The sequence below is a fragment of the Heterocephalus glaber genome, unplaced genomic scaffold (assembly GCF_053883595.1).
Source record: "Heterocephalus glaber isolate CG9 unplaced genomic scaffold, H.glaber_assembly_v1.0 deba00001773, whole genome shotgun sequence".
NCBI classification, from domain to species: Eukaryota; Metazoa; Chordata; class Mammalia; order Rodentia; family Bathyergidae; genus Heterocephalus; species Heterocephalus glaber.
In genome coordinates this window covers 3,813,720-3,837,866 of record NW_028258463.1, presented here as the reverse complement: position 1 = coordinate 3,837,866, position 24,147 = coordinate 3,813,720, and the positions used below count along the sequence as shown (strand labels likewise).

General features: G+C 33.5%; 1 pseudogene; it reads left to right on the top strand.

The window, feature by feature from the left end:
• The first annotated feature begins 355 nt into the window (after nucleotides 1–355).
• On the top strand, nucleotides 356–456 carry LOC147821014 (U2 spliceosomal RNA; annotated as a pseudogene).
• The last annotated feature ends 23,691 nt before the right edge of the window (nucleotides 457–24,147 follow it).

Sequence of the window (24,147 nt, the reverse complement as noted above, 5' to 3'; positions counted from 1 at the left end):
CAGCTTGTACCTCTGACAGCTTCACTCCTGTGTCACTATTGCTCTTTATAAATGCACTTGCCACCTATACAATTGTCCCTATCTATAACTGAGTCACGGTGATTTAAGCTGAAGAGGATTTTTTGAGACGTCTGTCAAACAGGACATAAGAGTTTAGGATTAGGAGTCATCTTCAGTAGATTTCAGACTTGAAATATTTACATGAAGGGAAATATCACATATACTTAGTAGATGTAAGAGCTTATTGGTTCAATCAAAATGAATATTAGTCTTCCCTGAAACCCCTTCCTTCTAGATCTCAGCATCTTTACCTTCTGAAGTCTAGACCTAATAATCCTTTATAAACAGTGATGGAATCGCTTCTCGGCCTTTTGGCTAAGATCAAGTGTAGTATAAACAGTGATGGAGTCTCCTCTGCTACATCCAAGAGTCATTTATTAGTTTGAATCATTCCTTCTTTGCTCTGGTTCACAATAAAGACTAACAGATGTCTGGACACCTGATACCACACTCCACTCACTTTGATATCATTATCTCTAACTTTTGTGTCTTAATTCAGACACAGGCATTCATATTCTGTGTGGTTTGTTTTCTCAGTCCTACCTGCATCTGCCTCCCCATTTTTATCCTATCATTACTTTTAAACAAAGTTAACACAAGGCATGCATGAGGCAGCTAAAAAATACAGAAACACACACACACACAGAGATCACCAAAAATCATTATTGTCCTAAAAGTGCACTTTCCTAGAACCTGGACTTTAATACTAAAACAACGAAAGCCTCAGGCAACCTGGGACAAGGCGCTCTTTGTTCTGTAGTTGGATTTCCAACCAACCTTGTGTTGCCCATCTTTTATGGCACCACTTAATCATTTTGGATAATTTAAGCATAACACAGTGATCGGTCACATAATAAAGATTATATGTAATTCATATTCTGGACACAGACAAAGAGATCTGAAATAAAACACGAACAAGATCCGCAAATAAATACTAAGCCCCTTTAGTGCAAAGAAACAAGGTTGGATGGTGAAGCTGGGTTTGGGGCAATATATTGGAAACAAATCTTGATCTCACTGCCGATTTTAACATAGAATGCCAGATGAAGGTTCAGGCTAATAGACACATGATATTAATTCTTAAGATTCACTGCTAGAGAAAATTCTGCTTCGTTATGATAATTTTTATATTGAGATGAGCTGCTGACTCCAGCTTTGTAATAGTTTTATGAGATGAATTGGGGATTGCTTCCTCTATTGTTGTTTCATGGAGAATTTTGCTTGTAACATACTATATATTGGAGAATATAAAATTACACCATCAAAAATATTTAAGAAATAATATTACCGGGAAATTTTAAGTTGCTTAACATGATGTGTGATGATTTCAGGGGATGTTTACAAGTCAGTTGAAAAATTCATTTATGTTTCATTTCTCAGGTTGAATTACCCAATTAGGAGGCTAAACAAAGAAAATCTCAAAAAATTTTGAATGTCTCTGGTATTTACACTTCCTAAAAGATGTTAAATGTAACTATCCTGAGAAGTATTGGAACTTTGTAGGTGTCCTTAAATTTTCTTGAGATTTAAGATACTGTATTTTAAATAGCATGTTTGTAATTGGAGATAAGATATCAGATCAAATCTTTTTAGAGCTTAAGGAATGTAAAGGTCTTTAAAATATCTTGATAAAATTATATAGATTTCATAATTTAAAAACAATTATTTCAGAAGGTGATACACATAAACTTTCTTGAACATTCCTTTAGTAGGTATAACAGAAGGAAGATTGTTTTTAAAGGAGAGCTTATCACGGACTATTGGTTTTTCTTAAAAATCACAGAGACATGGATCTTAGTATATATCTTTTGTACTGTTAATTTTTCTACATGAAATAATTATCTCTTAACATTTTACTTAAATATAAAATAAATAAAACAGATTATTCATAAATATGTGTATGCAGTCTTAGCCAAAATATACTGATAGTGTTTTACAGTTACTTTCCAAAGAGACAGACAGAGTTGGACCTTCTCAGGAAATCACTTGAATTACTTGTGCTCCAGAATCTAATGAATTAATTTTCATACATCTTGAAAATTTATTTCTCACCCAGGTTTTAACATCTTCTTGTGGTTTGGTTATTTTTTAACAGTTTGACAGCCAACTTTAGAATATTTATAAATAGGCAATGATGCTTCAGGATCTCTAGTATATTTTAGCTGTTCTGTATTGTGCCTGCCTTAATTTTTCTGCCCTATGAATCTCCAGATTAATTTCTAAACACCTATAAATCTTGCTTAATCCAAAAACATACACACTCCTAACTTTACTTCAGCCTTTCAGGAATTAACTCACCTCACCTTTCTACCAACCCAAATTTTGCTGTTCTTTAAAGCCCAGAGTTGCAGCCTACCTTACGCCAATTTGACATTCTTTCTGACAAATGATAGCAGTTGAAAATGTAATGCCCAGTGAAATTTTACCACATACATCTATTTTAAAACATGTGTTATAAAGTATTTTTAAACAGTTAATATGCCCCTTTTAGAAACTCAATAAAATTATGGTTCTTTGTTTTTAGATTGCTCACTGCATTGAAAGATTCCCTGAAGGCAGACACAATAATATGCAAGAGGCAAGATCCCATGTATGTCCACAGGCAGAGTTAGGAAACCATTAGCTCCTACTGCATGGCCAGACATTACAACCAAAGCCTTAGATGTCATTCATCGGTGGGTGTCCAGTCTTTGGATATTTGTGCCCCCTTTCATATAAAGAAGGGCTTGTCTTCATTGTTTTTTCTTTTCTTTTGACCAAGCTATACATATGGATCATCAAGCAAAACCAACTTCTTATATCAGTTAGGGTAATTCACAAGTCTAATTAAAATAAATCATTTCTCATGTTATTTTGCAAGTTAGAAAACCTTTGGCTTTGAACAAATGCAATGAACACAGAACCTCTTAGCTATCCCTGGAGTGTAAGATTCCCGATGACTGTGCTAACTAGCTGCTCCTGGGCTGGAATTCTGATTACAGCCTTCAAATACACCTAAAGAGTGAGGTAAACTAGCTACTAAACTATACAGACCATGGTGCTGCACATGTTAGAGTATTTTCAACCCAAATTATTTGTCCATTTGGAAAGGATTATTTACCCGAGGATGTATTCTTTTGAGATAAATTTAACTCACCTTCCTCTCTTCAAATTAAAATGTACAATTGGGTGTTTATAAATTGTGATGAGAATGCTGGAGGAAGAAATCAGTCAAGCAGTGTCATTATTAAATGTATGCAGATGCACAAAATGTTCAGAAGGATCCTACCAAAGCCCCTTGTTCAAAGAGGTATGAAACAGAGGTAAGAACAGATTCATGGATAATACTGTAGAAAGCAAATAACAATCTTTGTAATGATTTTAGAGTGCAAATCCTGATTGGGGAATCATGTAAAGTCTGCAGCCTAATTTGCACTTGTCATTAATTCTAAGTAAGGACACGTATGTTGGTGAGGAGAGAAGAACTTGACCATGAGACCGTGACCAAATATGTATCACAGTTAATAAACTGTTGTAATAGGTTATTACCTTCTGAAAACTATCATCGTATCTAGTTCATAAATACATTTATAATACACTTTTCCTTTCTCATGCTTTTTTGTCTTAGATATCAAGATTATACTAGACTTACAAAAAATTTGATTATTCTTTCTTTTGTGTTAAATTGAGGTTGTATACACCTTGAATATTTGGAAGCACATGTTGGTAAAACTATAAGCATGGTTATATTTGTTTGTATTTTTATGTGATCAGATTGAAAACTAGAAATCCAGTATCTGTACTGACAAACTTACATTCAGCTATTCTTTTCTTTCTTGGGTAAGTTGCTTCCATTAATCATTTTCAAGAACATGAGCACTTTATTTAAATTCTGAGAATTAAGAAATTAATGTATTTAACCTGCTTTATTTTTGTAATTCTCTGTAGATTTATTCTTTTTTATCCAGTATGACTTATTCATGCCCTTTGATATTTTCTTATCAATCTTTGTGTTGTCTGTTTCATGAGACTATTTAAAGAACCATATTTGATTTACTTGAGCATCCAAATATAGGGTGTGATCAAAAATTACAATGAATCATTGAATTAAATATTTGTTACAATAAGGGACACATTGTCATTAATCTCCCTCAAAATACCATTTTTGGCACTTTCTAAGCATCTTAAATTGCACTGTTGTAGCTGCCTGAATGATCTGAATCACTTCAAAATGTCTACCTTTCATGCTCATTTTGACCCTGAACAGGAGCCAGAAGTCCCATAGTGACAGATCAGTGAATAAGTGGATGAGGACACACCTTAATATTCTTATCAGCCTACCCTTCCACTGGATGGCACTCACCATTTTTTTGTTATAGTTCACAAAGACACAGCACACACACACACACACACACACACACACGCACGCACACACACACAGACTTCCAGAACTGCTCCAGAAAGTGACAAGAATGGGATAAGTATGTTCAAAGCAAGGGAAGTATTTTGAGAAGGATTAGTGGAAAATGTTTTATTGTAATCATTTTTTATTTAAACATTCATGGTATATTTAGATCACACCTTGTAATTTCATTGTTTCTATTTTCTAATATCAGAGTTAGCTCCATTATTTTCCTTTGTAGTTTATACTTGATCATTTTCTAATGTTCTTATAACTCATTAATTTTCAGTCTTTCTGCTTTTCTACTATAAATGAGTATTTTAAGTTTCTCTAAATGAACTGCCTTAACACTTTTCCCAGTGACTTAATGAGTAAAACCAGATTAGTCAATTCTAAGTATTAAATGCCCATTAAATGCCCATTATCTTTTTAACTCAAGTGGTTTTTAAACTATATACTTTAAATTTTTAAAAATATTTATCATTTTTTTCTTTGTTGTCTTTTTTTATTTGACTAGAGTGGTTGAAAGATAGGAAGATTTTGCACAGAAATTGGTCTGAATGATAGATATTACTTTATTTGGTATTTTATTTGTGACCTAATAAAACCTAATTTGGGTAAATAATCCATCTATGCACTGTATCAGTGAACATTCTCCATGAGTTTATTTTTTTCTACATATATGCTTGTTAAGCCAAGCATAATGGTTCTTGCTAATTCTTGATGTTTTATTTTTATTAGTGTATGACTACAACATATACAATATGCTCATTTTGGAAAACTGATACATGCATATAACATCTCTGGAACATTTTCAATCCCTTTACACTTCCTCCCTCACCATCCATGCAGTGCCCTAGCCCAGCTCCAAAATGTCTGCCTTCTTGTGTCTTACCAACTTTTCTTTATTTTACTTACTTATTCACTTGTATTTTAGGTTTCTCATATGAAAGAAAAACCTTGTGATATTTAATGTTCTGTATCTGATTTATTTCATTTAGCATTATGATCTCAAGTTCCAACCATTTTCCTACAAAAGATATGATTTCATTCTTCTTTAGAGCTGAATAATATTCATATATATATTTTTTTCCTTATCCATTCATCTATTGGCAGACATCTAGGCTATTTCTGGGACTTAGCCATTGTGAATTGTGCTGGTATAAACATGGATATGTATGTATCACTGTACTCACCCAATTGAAAAATAGGCAAATGAACCAAGTAAACATTTCTTAGAATAAGAAGTATAATTGATCAATAAGTACATAAAAAATGTTTGTCATCTTCAACTATTACAGAAATGCAAATCAAAACAATGCTGAGATTCTATCTTACCCCAGTCAGAATGGCTCTCATCAAGAATACAAAAAGCAACAAATGCTAGTGAGGATGTGGGGGGAAAGGACCCCTTCCACATTGTTGGTGGGAATGTAAATTAGTACAACCACTATGGAAATCAGTATAGAATATGCCCAAGAACTAAAACTAGAAATTCTGTTTGACCCATCTATACTTCTGGGTATATTCCCAAAGAATTAATTGTTGATCTTATTTAGATATTATGTATGTAAGTAAAACTTCATAGTGTGATTCCAATTATTATCATTGTAAAACTTATCAAGTTTCTTTTTATATGATTGGAAGCACTATTATATGGTTCATATGTATTCATACTTATTAGTCACTAAAAGATCCTTTTCATTTAAATGCAATAACTAAATTACAAGTTATGGTTAAAGTCTGTTTGTCTAACATTTATATAGCTACCCAGGTTTATTTTGTTTATATATATTTTCATATAAACTTACTTTCATCTTTTTTCCTTTATGTTTTAAAATTGTCTACTACTAGCAGCATGCAACTAGTTTAATTTGTTTAAGTGTAACATAAAAATTTACAGTTTACAGTAAAATTTACAGTTAACTAACGTATTACTTATTGATACACTGGTTTATTTTGTCTTCTGTTTTCTCACTTATGATTTATAATGTATTTATTTTTTATTTTTGTTTTCTTTTACTACTCAGTTTCAGTGTAATTAGTTGTTCACTATAATTTGTTACTATTATTGCTGATAATGTTAATAAACATACATCTTAATGGTTTGAAAATTAATCAGTAACTCTACTCTCTCTTCTTCCACCTGGAACAGATAGTAGTGAATTTGAGACACAAATCTGTGTAGGACTTAGACCTGTGGTTGCAATTTCCCTGAGAGGATTTATATTTCTCTTATGCAAAACTAGGCTGAGGCAAATAAATAAGTTGTTTTGTTATTCTGTTTGCTAATGACAGATTTTTTTCAACTTTACATTTTTACTTAAGATATTCTGGCTTTGTATAAAGGGCTTAATTTTTAGATCCAAACTCAAAATATTGAAATTGACACATTCTCCCTCGCTGAACACACACACACACACACACACACACACGCAAATGTAGTGTCAGTTCATAGTTTTATAACTCATATTCCAGTTCTTTCACATTGATTCAAAAAATGCATCCTGCATCAAATTTCTTTGGAACCCATATTTGCTTTGAAATTAATTTTTATAATCTTTTATATAATAATATTAGGCATTAAAAGGAAGAATGAGTTCAGGTTACCTAGTATTTAATATAGTTAAATTTTTGGAAGTATATGTCTGTAAACTAAGCATTATTCATATTTGTTTATATATTTATATGATCAGGTTTATAACTATAGATTCTATATGTGTGTGTGTGTGTGTGTGTGTGTGTGTGAAACTTAAAACCAGCTCTCTTTTTCTTTCAGTCACTTCCAAAATTAATTTCCAAGAGATCTATGCATCCCTAGGATGAAGCTTACTTGGTCACGATGTATGATCTTTTTGATGATTTATTGCATTTCATTCACCTGTATCTTATTGAGGATTTTTTTAAATGTCATCAAAAAATTAAATATTTAGGAAACAACATAACCAAGGAAGTAAATGGCCTCTACAACAAAACTACAACATTCTGAAAAGGACTTCATGAAGAACATCAGGAAATGGAAAGATATTTCCTGTTTCTGGGTAGACACAGCCAATATTATCAAAGTGGCTGTACTTCCAAAACTGTTGTATAGATTTAAAGTAATAACAATCAAAATGCCAGAAGTGTTTCTCACAGATCTAGAGCACACAATCCTAAAATTCATACAAAATCAGAAGAGACCCAGTATAGCAAGAGCAAACCTAGGGAAAAAGAGCAAGGCAGGAGGCATCACAAAATCAGATTTCAATTTAAGTTCATTCTTATGCCTGTGACCTGAAGAGTTTCATCTATTTAATCTGCTAGCACATTAAGTGTTTCTCTTTTAACATTCAGATCATTAATCTGCTTTGATTCTAGGTTGGTACCTGGTGAGAGATGTACTGGCACAAGAAAAAACTTGTAGGTCAATGGTACACAATATCTGATGCAGAAAAACCACAGTTACATTCAGCCCTCTGATCCAAAACAAAGGGGCCAAAAACATACACTGAATGACAAATAACCTCTTTTGCAAATAGTTCTGAGAAAACTGGCTATACATATACAGAAGATTGAAGATATACCCATATCTCTCACCATGTACTAAGTTGAAATCAAAATGGATTAATGATTTAAATATTAAAACTAATATTTAACCTGTAGGATGATAAAATAGGTAAAACTCTTGAAGTCATAAACATAGGAAAGGACTTTCTGAACAGAACCCAAGTTGCAAAAGATGTAACATTAAGAATCAATAAATGGGATAATATCAAATTTAAAAGTTCCTTCTGCACAGCAAAAGAAACAACAGAGTGAAGAGACAATTTAAAGAATGGAAAAAAAATTTGCCATGTATTCTTCAGACAGAGAACTAGTATCTATAATATATAAAAATAAAAAAATTAGACCCCCAATATAAAATATCCAATCAAAAAATGGGCAGCTGAAATAGACACTTCTCAGAAGTCTAAATGGCCAAAAATTACATGAAATATTGTTCAACATTTCTAGCGATTAGAAAAATGAAAATTAAAACAACACTGAGATTGCACCTTACTTCAAAAAAAATGACTACCATCAAGAAATCCAATATAACAAATGCTTGAGAGGCTATGTGGAAAAAGGAGCCCTTCTATATTCCTGGTAAAAATGTAAATTGGTACAACCATTATGGAAATCAGAATGGAAATTCCTCAAAAACCTAAAAACATAAATTTCATTTGACCCAGCTATTCCCCTTCCCCAAAGAGTTAAAGACATCATATTACACTCATGCATGTATACTGTGTTTATGGCAGCACAAGTCATAATAATTAAATCTTGCAAATGGCTTATATGTTCATTAGTGGATGAATGGATAAGGAAAATGTGTTATTTATACAAAATGGGGTAGTATTATGCTATGAAGATAAACTTGAGTCATTTGGATGCAACTTGAGACCATAATGTTAAGAGAAATAAATCAAACACAAAACCTTAGATATGGCATTGTTTCTTTTATATGAGAAATCCAAAGTGTAAATAAATTGAAGAGCAAAATGAAAGATAGATAATAGGAAATGAAAATAGACCCTTAGAAAAATGAGAAGAGGACCAGCAGATGGAGGGAAGGGGGAAGAAGGGGAGGGATAGAGGATTAAAATTGAATTAAGACGCATTATGTACATGTACTAATTCCCTACAATGACTGTAATCATTATATACTACAGACATTTACTAATAAATTTTAAAAATTAAAAACTTTTCTTGGGCCAGGAATGTAGCCCAGTTGCCCCATACCTGCATCACAAGTGCAAGGTCCTAAGTTCAATACCCAGTACCAAAAACAAAACAAAAAAACCCACTTTTCTTGAAACCAAATATCTTGGAAATCATTCTTTTTTATTTAACCAGTCTCATATATGTGCCTAGCTTAAATGGCTTAATGACTAGGCATATAGAATGAGAAGAAAAGATATTTCCAGTCTTACATATGAATTGACTATTAACAGATATAATCCTAAATTTTATGATTGAGCTTAGTAATATAGACAAAATGGCATTACCTGAGAATCAGGAGTGTGGCTTATGTGTGATTTATTACATATATGTAGTTAACACTTTAGAAAAGTCATGAATTAGATGACTTACAAGGCGCAATGTACTTTGTTCATTGCTCTGTGCTTCAATTATTTCATTAAGATTGCAACCGATAATGGTATTATGATGTTTATTTTATATCTATGCACGTTAAGCGTAAAAGGCCAATGTTGATTCTTTTCATTGCCTATAATAGTTTTTTTAATGGAAAACATTAGTTTGAATTACGGGCAGTCTAATAGATATTGTGGAATGTGTTCCTTTAAATGACTGCTCATAATTCTGTGAAGTTCACATCCGAGGCTTAAATATATGACAGTTATGTGAGAACAGAGCAGTATTGCAGGCACTAGACAAGTTTATTAAATATCAAGAAGCATCATTAGGAAGTATGCTATTAATGGAATGATTCACTTACTAGTTTTCATTCACTTTGACAAAATATTTCAGAAAACCAACTTAAATAAGGAAAGGTTTATTTTGGTTCACTGTGTCAGAAGTTTTTGTCCATGGTTACCTTACTTTGTTGTTTCTAGACTGTGAGAAGGAAGAACATCTTGATGGGGGGAACCTAGTGGAACAAAGCTGCTCACCTCGTGGGAGTCAGTAAATAGAAAGAACAAGAAGCCAGGGACTAATACACCTGTTAAGGGGACACCACAGTGACTCACTTTCTCAAACTAAGCCTGCCTTTAAAACTTTTGACCACATCTCAGTCCTTTAAGGTATGAATCTGTCAATGGATTAAACCACTGGTCATGTTGGACCAATCGTCTCCCAAGGCCCCACCTCTGAACGCCATTGTGTCAGGAAACACCTCTTCAACCCATGAGCCCTGAGGGGACATTTTAGATCCAAACCATAAGGAGAGGTGGGCCAGTGTGGAGGAATGGATCACACATAGACTTTGGCAAAAAACAGATCTGAATTTGAGTGCTACTTCTCATTGACTCTAGTCTACTTAATCTCTGTGAGACTATGTATAAAAGTGAAAAATAGTGAGTACATCATATGACTGTACTAAGAATCAGAGAAAATTTATGGAAAATGCTTGGTTTATAGCAATTTTTCCCTTCCTGACTATTAACTTCAATGTTGTGTTATCTTCCTCCAGCTTCCTAATCACCTGTCGTATTCATAGAGGAGCACACTAGCTGTTAACCAGTTCTCAATGGCTGTGTTGACACCCAGCTCTACAGTGGCCTCATGGTGCTTTCAATGAAAATTGTGTTGGATATTTGAAAGACAGCATAGAATTACACATATAAACCCATTTAGCCCAGTTTAATCATGGAGAAGTCTAGATGTACCCAGAAGATATTCTACAAATCTTTCATCAAATGCAGGATGATATAACCTTGTCTCTCCTTACAGAGATGATACCAGGTGGGGGCCCCCTGGTGTGATCTGACATGGCATTGTCAGCCTCATCCCTCGCATGTCTGCTGCCTCTCCCTAAAATCCAGGAATCAGTCTGTTTTTCCAAAGCCACACCTATTCTTTCATTGGCATTATAATCCTTTTTTCTTTAAAAGCCTTAATATTCTCCTTTTTAATTCATAATTGACTTCATAATCATTCTTATTAGGACTTATGATCTCAGTACACAGTGTGTCTAGTCAAAATGATGCTGACAACTCTTTGTGCTTTTCATAATAATTTAAATATTTTTCTGATTTTAGAACATATTCCCACTCCAATTCTACACCCAACCCATGCTCAAATTAGAAGCATCTCCATTACTGTTATAAAATGGCAGTCCATAAACTGGGTTATCTATAGTGATTTTGACCACTCACCAGGTACTAAAATGTTATAGTTACTATAATGTGTTGGGAGGGAGAGGAACAATATGGAAGGCCATTAGCAAAGCATGTAAATATTTTACTAAAATGTGATTCCCAATGACCAAAAAATAATGGAATAATAAGTAAAGTAAGTGCAATTTTAGCTATCTCAGCCCACCAAGTTGTTGCAAATGACAAATTCTAGAGAGTTCAGAGAACATTGGCGATGCTCCCCATAGCAGCTTCAGTCACTGTCTGAATCATCAATGTGTACAAGCAGATCAGCACGTAAAACCTGCTCTGGGGACATGTGAAGTAGAATCTGAAATAGTTATTGATCAGGGAAATATCTAGCACAGTGATTTCAAGATACTTAACAGTATTTGAGAGTGTAAAATGTTCCATTTCATTATGAAATAATACAATCTAATCAATAACATATACAGATTTCTCATTTGCTGGTAAAACCTTTAGGCATAATGGGAAAATTTTTAAATGAACTAGAAGAGGCATTTAAATGTCATTTTGGTTATTCCCTCGCTACAGAATAGACTTAATTCAGTTTGCATATGTCATTATTGATTCTAGTTCTTCAAAATGGGAATGAAAAAATTGTATCTGGGTTATTTTAAATTCCATAAAATGTCAATACTTTTCTCCATTATATAATATTAATCCATTGAAATGCAAGAATGTTCTCTTGCAGTCTTTCTTAGGCACTTCAAGTTAAGTTACAATTAATACTATTATGATAAATTTTCATTGTATAAATTATATTTTCCAACTCTCAGTTTAGGACTGGCTGATAATCGTAGTGCAGGTTATATTAATAGGACATCCCAAGCAAAACATGGGAAATTTCTTGGAGTTCTTTTGGAATTCTCCAAAGTACTGTCTAGAGTCATTATTTATGGTTTTATTATGTACTCTTCCAGAGCTTTTCCTATACTTATTTCCCTTTTTTTTTTCTTTTACAGAATACATACTGCTGTGTTTATTACTTCAATTTGTTTAGGGCAATAATGCTAAAGTTCAATATGCATATACCAGAATCAGAAAGCTGTTGAAAGAGCACAGCTCCCTTAATCTCATACCTCCCCACCCACTCATTCTCACCCACCCAACAGATTCTGATTCTGTGGAAGTACCTTGTAGTCTAGAAATTGTAAAAGCAAAATTTAGGGTAATTCTAGGGCAACTAAATTCCACTGCTGATAAGCAGGTCTGTAATGTTTATTCCAGGGCCAGGGATTTAGCTCAGTGGCACTGCACTTGCCTTGCAAACACAAGGTCCTAAGTTTGATCCCTGGTACCAAAAAAAAAAAAAAAAAAAGATACTGCCTATAATATTTATTCCTCCCATTGTGAACATAGGGTGTCAAGGTTACCCTAAACTTGTGAAACTTTGTAAAACATTTATCTTTTAAAAGGTTTGAAACCATTTCAAGGACAGAAATTATCTGCTTGATGCAATTTTCTGAGGAAATTATCATTAGCCAGTGATTTTTGAAGGAGATGAATCACTAACTTCTCAATTCTTCCTGAATTATGTATGTATCTAAGTTTTCTACCTCTCCTTTTGTCAAGTTTCAAAATGTTTTAATTGATAATATATTTTAAAATCTGTGTTTGTAGAGTTTAGGGGTTATTTTCTATTAGAATAATTTTAGCTTTTGGCTTGATAACCTCTTCTATCTTTTTCTTTTGGTTTATTCCTTTTCCTGACCAACAAATTAGTCAAATTGTAGTTTCTTCAGCTTAATACTCAATGTGTATTTGCTATTTATTTGTAAGTTGCTATCTCCTAACCATAGACATAATACAGCTCTATTTTACTTTTTGGGGGGTAAAAAAATACCTTCCAACAATATTTTTTCTCCTTATACTGTATTTAAATTTATTTCCAATTTTCATACAGATTTTATTGATGATATAAATGGAATTTTTTTCTTATTTTACTTGCAAAATCTTTATGTTAGTTATGTTAACAAATATATAAACCTATAAATTCAGTATTTACACTGGGATTTCAATTTTATATCTAGAAATTTTGTTGCGTTACTATTAATTCTAGTGGTCTGTTGAAGTTCTTAGATTTTCCTTCTAAGGACAAAGCAGCCATCTAAAATAATTTTATCTTCTCTTTCAAGTTTTTATTGTTTTTGTTTAAAGTTTCTTACTATATGTTTAACCTGACTAGATCCTCTAGTACAATGCTAGAAAATAAAAATGATGAAAGCCAATATGTTTGTCATGGATCATTAATGGCAAACTACTAACGTCTCATCATCAATATCGTATTTGTTGTTGTCTTTTTCAGAAAATAGAGAATGGACACTTTCTCTGAAATACTTTTATAAAAATAAGGATTATCAGTCCTGTGTGTAGTTTGAATACATTTGTTATAAACTGTTAAGTCGGCAGGGCTTGAATCTCTCAAAATATGAGATTTTGATTGCTAATTTAATATATTGTATCTCGTTACTTCCAACACTTCTGGGTGTTATTTTATCAAATATACTTCTTTTAAATAACATATATCTACATTTTCATTCTAGTGATATAGGTATTTAAGCAACACATACATGTGTTTTAATGACAGATGCACTTAGTATCATCTCTATCACTTTATTTCTTCCACTATCCTTTTCCTTGGTTTTATTTTTAATCATCCTTTATCTCTGTTGCCCTGGTATAATTTTAATTACTTTTTTTGGAGACAGGGTCTTGTAGCAGACATCCCTGCCCAGTACTGGTGGGCTGAAAGTGACACCTGCTTCTTGCCTTCCATAATTCAGCTATGTTGTTTTCTATCAGGAGTCAGACCACAGCTCTACATGACTCACACAGGAGTGTCAGATGGTGGACTGGGTGAGTATAGCCTCTCTCCCAGTGGCTGCCGCCCAGGCTTAAGCCCTGGTCTGTGAAGTGGCAGGGCTCTGCTGGGTTATGTGCAACTGAGGTCAGCATGACCCCAATTAAAATCCTTCCTGAATTATGACTTCTCACTGACCTGATTGGTTGCTTGCTAATTTAATTGCACCCATTCCTAGTACTGATTTGTTCTATCCAAGGAAGACAGGCAGTGCTTGCTCCCTTATAGGCCTCCTTGGCACCATCATGCCTGATGAAGGCATCACTAGATGCCTTCAAAGCATACCCTACTCTATTCTTTCCCATACTTCTAATCAATAAATATTGGATGCACTTGGGGGCCCTTGTCTTTGTGGCTCAGAGCAGCACTGACCAGCCCCGAGACCCAGCTTTCTCTCTAAATCTCATTTCTTTCTCTGTTCTTATTAGCATAGTGTTGTATTGCCTCATAGGAGACCAGAACCCACTGCAGGGGCCTCTGGTGATGTCTCCTTTCCTGTTCCCTATGGGGTCTCACTGTGTAGTCCAGGCTGGCCTTGAACTCATGGAGATCCTCCCACCGCACACTCCCAGATGCTGGGATTATAGGAGTGTGTCACCATGACCGGGTTAATTACTTTTATGACAACAAATTGATCATCAAATGACAAGTTGATAGCAGTATATTAGGCCTGTCCTTTTAAAGCTATCCTTTAAACTTTAATATATGAATTTGTGTATTTTTTGTAGGAATGTTTGAAGGTTCATCAGTTCTGTACTCTTTCAATTGAATCTGGACCTTAACTTTTATTACTATATCCCAATGAAATTTTCTTTTACAATATTTTATCTTTTTCAAAAATAAACTACACTTATTTTGATGTTCAATAATCAATGCAATTTCACAATATATTTTATCCATTTTAGAGCTTTCTATTATTACTTGGAAAATATGTTTTCCACTAAGATATAACTTTTCTCTCTGGATATGTCTTTTTAACAGTGCATTTGGTGGAGTTTATTGAATGATATTATTTTCCTAGTCTTTGTATGAAATAACAGAAAAGCTTTTGTATTAATGTATCGAGTTGCCTAGCAACCTTATGAAAGGACCTAGCTGTACCAAAAGTACAGAAAGCTTTTCAGGGCAGAGCAACAGTTGATAAACCAGACCCATGTTGATCAGGTTTCCATCCAGTTTTGTAAACTGTTGTGGCAGATAATCTGGCATGCAAGATTGTGAAAAAAATACAGTTGGTTCACTCATACTGGTGAATTTTGTCAGTAAGTATCAGGATTCTAGCATCCACTAAGGGTTCAGGGACAAAACTGGTGAACTTAGGATGCACTCCATTTCTCAGAGGAGAATGTGGAACACTAAAAACTACTCAACCAATTGTCAGAAACAGATATGTGTGCTAAAGCCTTGTATTGACATGAAAGCATAGAACAGGCCCTCTGCTCGAGGGATGACATGCTTCTGAATGGCAATGAAAAACAGCTAGGGCATCACAAAAGGAGACCACACAGGGTTCTAAACATGGAGTTAAACAACTTAGGTAAATTGTCTGGGTCTAACAGAAGGTGGTGCTTAAGATGAAGATTAGATTCATACTTCTGTCAGAATCCATTCCTCATTTAAATTTTCATCTTTTGGAACACTAAGATACTGATTTTGAGGTACAACTTCATAATTGCAGGAAAGCCTGTCAGATTAAATCTGAGCTAAGAAGGTCATTCATGTTCATTGGACACACTTTTTTTGAATTTGCTGTACAGTATATGCCCAGTGTATTATAAGATGGTTTTTATATGTGGCTTTTTATAACTTTCTTATCATAATCTATGAGAAAGTATTAGTCTATTGATCTTCATGTGAAGAAACCAACACACAATGATCACATAATTTTCCCAGGGAGACAGACCTCATATTTGACAAACTCTGAAATTATATTACATTTTTTCTATCATGATGTTTTTAGTAAGCAAATTATGCTGATGTGCCTAGTCATTAAAAGCTAAGGTCCCCAAGGCCAGGCATGGTGGTGCACACCTGTAGTCCCAGCACTCAAGAGGCTGAGGCAGGAGGATTGCCACTACATAGTGACTTCAAGGCCAGTCTGAACTACATAGCAAGACCCTGTCTCAAGAAAACAATTTTATTCCACTATGATCTGATAATATACGGGGATAATTTCAATTCTTTTACATTGACTTAGACATGTCCTATGAGCTAGTATGTGGTCTATTTTGGAGAATGACCCATGTGCAGCTGAAAAGAATGTGTATTCTGATTTTGTGGGGTGGAACACTCTATAAATATCTATTAGGTCCGTTTGTTCAATAGCTTGGTTCAGTTCTTGAATTTTGTTGTTAATTTTTTGTCTAGATGATCTGTCTATTTGTGATAGTGGGGTATTGAGGTCCCCACTACAATTGTATTAGTGCTTATTTGGTTTTTCATGTCCATTAATATTTGTTTTGTATAGTTGGGGCATTTGTATTTGGTGCATATATATTTAGGATTGTCATCTCTTCCTCTAGGATTGTTTCCTTCACAAGGGTGTATTGACCATCTTTGTCTCTCTTAATTAGTTTTGGTTTGAAATCTACTTTGTCTGCGAATAAGATTGCTACCCCTGCTTTTTTCTGGGTTCCTGTCATGTGAAGAGCCATTTTCCATCCTTTAACTTTCAGTCTATGATTTTCCTTTTGAGTTAGGTGTGTTTCTTGTATAGAGTATATTGCTGGATTTTGCTTCTTAATCCATTCTGCCAGTCTATTTCTTCTGATTGGTGAATTGAGGGCATTAACATTGATAGTTATAATTGAGAGATATCGACTCATCCTTGTCATGATGTTTTACTGTTGTTGGCTCTTATTTCTTTTTCTCCCTTTCCCTTTAGTTTCTTACCTTGCCTGGTGGCTTCCCTCTGTTGAGCCTCATGGAGTTGTGACCTTCGTTGCCTTTTTCTAGGATATTGCTTAGAATTGTTTGGAGTCCTGGTTTGGTGTTCATGAAATTTCTCAGGTGTTCTTTGTCATGGAAGTATCTAATTTCCCCATCAATTTTGAAAGATAATTTTGCAGGATACAACAGTCTAAGTTGGAAGTTATTTTCTTTTAGGGCTCGAAATACTTGACTTCAGGCTCTCCTTGAGTTGAGGGTTTGTGTTGAGAAGTCTGCCGTGATTCTGATGGGTTTTCCTTTATAGGTGATTTTTTTTTTTCTCTAACTGCTTGTAGGCTTTTTTTCTTCTGTTGTGTTTCTGGAATCTTGACTATTATATGTCTAGGTGTAGATTTCTTTTTGATCATGGCTAGATGGAGCTCTATATGCCTCACTTATCTGTATGTCCAATTCTCCACCTCTGTCTGGGATGTTTTCTACTATTCCTTCTGTGAACAGTTTTTTTTATGTCAATTGTACTTTCTCCTGTTTTTTCGTGGACTCCTATTAGTCTTATGTTATTTTTCTTTGCATCATCGTGATTTATAGCTGAATGGATGCATACTGAGGCCATAATCTTAAGTGAAATAAATAGGACACACATGTATAAATACCGAATAGTTTCTCTAGTGTAAGAAACTGAGAATGTAAATAAGGATTAAAAGGATTAATAACTAATAATTGATACTTTGAAACAGGACAATGTCCAAAGGGGTAGAGGTGATGGGAGGAGATGGGGAAAGGAAAGAATGGAAAGGAAAAATTATGAGAAAAGGAAAAAAAATGGAAATGAAGTATGTAAATAGGGAAGGGTGGAGGGGTGAAGGGCGCACAGGTAATGGGGAAAAAATAAGAACCAAGATACATCATGTACAGGTACAAGCACCCAATGATAAATGTAAATGTATTGTATACCTAAAATGTACCAATAAAAGAATTTAAGCAAAAAAAAAAAAAAAAAAAGAAAAGTTAGGTCTTCCATTTGAAGAGGCCTATGTGTCTTAAACATGAAAAGAAATTGATGAGCTATGTGTAGCTTTACCATTATAATCTTGCTTTAGAAAGGTTAGTGTACACATGTGCAAGTTACTGCCCACTACATATCAAAGCTAATATGCCCTTTTATATTTTTAAGCAGATAGGTGAAGATAATATCCTCTACCAAAACCTGAGAAACTCATTCAGGTCAATATGCTTTAGTGTAAATTCTACATGTTGATTGTTAGATGTCAGAATCCTAATATTGATTTTTTAAAATTCTACAAGTGCCTTTCAGGATAGTTAGTGCATACTAAGATTTCCATGGATTTCCATACAGAATGTGGAGCATAAATACATTTATCTTCACAGTTGAGTGTGTTTATGGTTTTTTTCCCAATTAAAAAGACAATACTATGTTACCAAGCATTTGACACTAGCATTGCTTCCAAATCACAGTTTAGCAAATGTAGTTTTTTGGTTTTTTTTATGAACACATTACTTTGTATTTAGATTCTTTTAAACTTCAAAGACATGTGATATCTTCTAAAAAACCACAAGATTTGGTTTTTTAAAATTCTGTTTAATCTTCTATACATCTGCTGATCAATATCTGTCAACTTAGCATGGTGGAGGAAAGCTCAATAGTTAAAAAGAAAGATGAGAATTAATAATATTGCTGCTCTCCCAAAGGAATGACACTATGTGTCCAACTAGATGCAATATCTGTGTAAGTTTATAGTTAATGGATGAGTATACTGTGTTCTGCAATACACTGGTATTTTTTAAAGGTACCCATACAACATCTATGCCAAGAACTCTATTTTGTGTACACTTCCTATTTTTTTCACAAAAAACTAATAAAATTTTAACATAATTATCTTATTTACTGATTTCAAAAACTAGATTATTGAAGCATTTCTGATTTTCAGAGACATGAAAATATTTGTAGTGTGTTAATTCACAAAGTATTTCAGTCAATGAACAATAACACTACATATTTAGTGCTATAAAATCTGTGACATTTTATTAAGCATTTATGAATAAAGAGTTACAAGTACCTGTAAGATACGATCTGTGACTTCAAGTTCACACGTTTCATTATTTTCAAGTTGTCATAAATAAAATTAATATATTTCAATGATTCTGCTATCCTATCAACTTTAAAATAATTGTCTCTTGTAGGGTGTTAAAATGTGAAAACCTGAGTACCTTGGAATTGTTGAAATGTAGTATAATGGTATTAACAATTTGTAAATTGCACAAGTTCTAAAACCAAAACTCAGATTTTGTTGTGGTATCCTTGCTATTCTCTTACTTCTTTTAATCTCATACTATAACATTTTTTCATAAGACACTAAACAGTCTTTGAAAATATAATTTTAATGACCCCATATTTATCTTTTTTTTTTTTTTTTTTTTTTTTGGTGCTGGGGATCGAACTTGGGTCCTTGAGCTTGCGCAGCAGGCGGCGAAACCACTGAGCTAAATCCCCGGCCCTCTTTATCTGTTATATATATGAGTCTGCCATGGTTTATTAATGAGGTCTCTGGTCATTGTTTTTTGTTGTTGTTGTTGTTGTCTTTCAATATTACCTCCTGGAATGTCATGTTCACCACTGAATATTTCTTTAGGATAAATTATATTTTTGCTTATTAATCTGATATTAATTGTTATAACATAATGCATTTCTCTGAGCTGACCCTCATATATTTTTATTCTGAAACAGTTTGCTTTCCATCATGTAAAATACTTTTATGATTTCCTTCTTTTTGAAGGGTAGTTAGATTAGCTAAAATATATTTATGTATAATCTAGGAAATTTTGTTAGTACAGAATGCTTAGATCATGTATATTCTTCCTCTGTGAGTGTTACTTGGTTTTCTTCTGATATTATTCACTGAGATTTGTAAGGCTAGCCTCATTTTTGTTCCTTTCATTCATGCAATGGATATTTATTGTTTCTAGGGTACTTGGTAGTGGCCAACAGATTTGTAATGAAAGTACCAGGGTTAGCACTCACATGGACTTTTTGACCCATACAGCCTCATTTTTCAATGCACGTGTTTAAAGAAATGATAATTCCTTTTCTTTTCATCCTTAAATTTCAAGTTAAATTCTGCGATGGCAAGCAGATTTCATCAGATATTCCCAGTCTGATGGTCTCCTCTAGGACTATGTTGAAAATATGAGGTTAGATTTGAGTTCTCTGAGAAACTGTTCCATAACTAGTCATAATGATAGCTTCCATGCCTCTTAAATGTTTTCCAGTAAGTTAGGGAAAAAAATCTTAATATTTTTCTTTGATCTTGGTGATTTATTCCAATTGTACACTCTTTATTTCAAGTTGGACCTTCCATTACTATGTTCATGATTGATTCTTTACATCTCATTAAAAGGATAGGAAAATATACAAGGATAATGCAATAAATAATGAAAGAATTCTAATCTTGATACTAAGAAATGTAGACTTCAGTCCATAAAACATTAAATAGTAATAGAGTTGTCAGATTTATCAAATATAGGTACAGAAACCTTAATTAAATTTAATTTCAGGTAAACAGTGATAAACATTTATAGTAACATTAAATTATCCATTGTCCGGCCAGGGATTTAGTTTTGCCACCTGCCTCCCAAGCTCAAGGTCCTGAGTTCAATACCTGGTATGCCCCCACACAAAAAAATTATCCATTGTTCATACAAAATCTAAATTTAACTGTTTATTCTTTCTCCACTAAATAATGCTTATGCTGAGCCAATGCACCCTAGGGAATCCAATTATAAGCCACTTTCTTTTTTGTTTCTTCCTATTCTTTAAATCTGTTTCTCCCCAGATTTACTCCTTGTTAGTAGAGTTTCTAACTCCTCCAGAATTGTAGCAAGGGGAGGGAGAAGAAATAAGGAGAGGCGATAGTTTTGATATCATTGATGTTATTATGGTTACTTAAATTGTAAGTTCTCTTAAAATATGTTCAAAATTGACTAATTCCTTTGCGATTTATTTCATGGTTGCTGCAGAGTGCTTCTTAATACCTCCAGGGATGTATCCTTCGTAGTTTACTTGATATGTGTCCCTCACTTTTAGGAATAAAGCACTTCTGTCACTGTCTCTGCTGACCTAGATTTGTTCCTCTCTGTGGTCATTTTGACTAGAAACCTAGACAAACCTGTGTGCCTAGCTGATGTCTGTTCACAGGAAGCACTTAAATACCTTTTCATTCTTTGTTGATTATCTTTTTCCTTCCAGCCTCTTAAATAACAAACTTTAAAATAATCATCCCAATAATTGCTGGTTTCCTTGGTTTATGAGCGTTCAGCTATTAGATGTTGAGGTTCCCTTGTATGAGACAGTTGCTTTTATTTCTGTGAAGATTATTTTACTTTGGCAGTTTATGATGTGTCTAAGCGTGTTTGTATTTATCCCATCAGACTTTTCTCAACCTCCTAAATGGGAGGCTAATGTTTTAATGGATTTTAATCACTCTTTTCTCAATTATTCATTCTAATCCTTTCTTATTTCCTTTTCTCTCTGGAGCTCCCATTGTGCATATCTTGTTTGCTTGATGAAGTCCCACCTGTCTTCAAGGTTATATTCATTTTTCTTCATTGTTTTTAATTTCTATTGCTCAGACTAAATAATTTCAATTGCCCTATCTTCAAGATCACTGATTTTTTTCTTCAGTTTAAGTTTATTGTTGAGTTCTTCTAGTAAAAAGTTTTCAAATCCAGAATTTCTGTTTGTTTTCTTTTTATTATTTCTCTTTATTCATATGCTCTTTTTGGTGAGATATTTACATGATTTCTTCCCCCACACTTTCTTTTAGCACTTTCAGAGTATTTAAATTAGTTGACTTAAAAAGTCTATTAAGCCCAATGTCTGGGTTTCTTTAATCAGTTTCCTTAATTTCTTTCTTTTTTTTTTCTTTGCTCCTGTACATAGGTTATAATTTCTTGTTTCTTTACAAGCCTCATAACTTTTTGTCACGTAGTAGATATTTTGATTATTATAATGTTACAAGTACGAAAATCAAATTTCACTGTTTCCTTCTTGCTTGTTTTTGCTGCGCATTGTAGCTATTGTTTTGGGTTGTTGTTACTGATTGTTCATCAATTCCCTAGACTGATTTACTGCGCTCTGAATTCTTTGTGGTTTTGGCAATCACTGATTGGTTAACCTAGTTGTCAGCTAACTACTACAAAGCGCTTTCCTTAAATGCTCTGAATCAGGAAGTTTCCAAGCCTTTGGTAAGGGCCTCTGTTGAGTCTGTGTGTTTGTGTGTGAGTTGTGGCATATCTTCAATACCTTAGTCTTCATTTCTTGCTTACAGACTCTCAAATTTGGCCAGAGGTGAAACATTAGCACTTTCTAATTCCTTTCCTGGGCACAACCACAGACTTTCACACATATATATTGCCTTCCAGATCACTAAGAATATGCTGGAACTTTTCAAAGCTCCCTAGAAAATCTTATTCCCTAGTTTTTCCTTTTGAATTTTTTGGTCAGTCTCTTATGAGCCTTAGTTGATATCACTGCCTTGAGTACTGTGATGATAATCAATTCCTCTGAGTGTCTGGACAAATACCCTAATGATATGGCTGTAGAGTCAGATTGGAGAAAACAAACTCAGAATGGAGCCTTGGGAAGTAAATAATACTTATCTGAGGGTGGGGCTTTTCTTCTGACCTGTGTTCCCATTTCTAGTGCCTGATGGTCTTTGATTTTCACAGCTGCATTGTTTTGGGTTCTTTTCTTTTTTTTTCAATGCTACTTCCTTGATAAGGATTGATGATGGAAATAGAATTAGGTAAGACTCCATAACACTTCAGATTCAGCCAATTGTCCTGAGTACGTACTTCTCACGTATATTTTCAAAAATACTGGTTTTATTGATATTTTGTTTGATTCATATTGTTTATATGAATTTTTGTCCTATAAATTCAGAGCTACTTTCCAGAATTCTTTTATCTTTATAATATTTTGCATGTGGAATTTATCTATGAAAATCACAACGAGCTGGGTATATATTTGACTCAAAATTTCCATAAGTATAAAAGTATTCATAATTTCCTACAGAAAGTATTGGTGTTAATAAAGAATTTAGGACTTAGCTTATTTTAGGACATTAGCTTATTTTCTCTTTTATGTAACTTACTCATTTTGCCATTTTTTTCAATGTTTTGTCTTCAGGGCTTAGTTAAAATGAACCACCTTAGCATTATTTCTTCTAATATAAGGTGCTTTCTCAATATGCAATTTTAAGTATATTTTCTCTTTTTTTTAAACCTGACAATTTTTTTGTTTTACTTTGTACTGTAGTATTTGCTGTTTCACTGACTTGGCTTTATTGTGGGAGGATATTTGTTGCATATATGTTCAATTTTCTTGAACTTCATCACTTTATTTCATGCCTTTATCTCTTCTTTCTGAGCTAAATTGTCTTGCTTTTTTGGCTAAAGACTCTCAATCTTGTGTTTTTTGTATAATATTTGTTTCTGAAATAGGTATTTAATTTCTTATATCTGTTGAGTTTTATTCTCTTTTCTATGTTTTTAAAAATATAATTCATATTCCTATCTAATATTTTCGATCTCTTGACATATTTTAGCTTGTTTTGATATACTGGGTTAACAATTTAACTTTCCATGTGGAGGTATTTGTTATGTGTTTTCATTCTTGTAGAGAAAATATTCTGCCCTTATTATTTTCTTCTTATGATTCATTTGTGTCACATTCAATCATGATCCCTTTAAATTGCTCATATATACATGAAATTAACTTTCTGAAATCTGGAAGTAAGAATAGACTTCCAGGCTTTTGACTCTAGTGATGCTTCTTTTGTTTTTCAGTGCTCAGTTCAGAAATGTTTCCTTGAACTTCCTTTGCTCTTCTGGTCCTCTCTGCCTTCTCTTGCCTGTATGTTCTGTATGGCCTGGATTTCCTGTACTTTTCTCTTCTAACACTTCTCCCTAGCCTTCCTAATTTATACTAACCCATCACTTACCCAACAGTTTGTCCCCAGTGGATAAGCCACCTTTCTGGTTAACTGTGAGAGGTCATGGAGCCTGGGCTACTG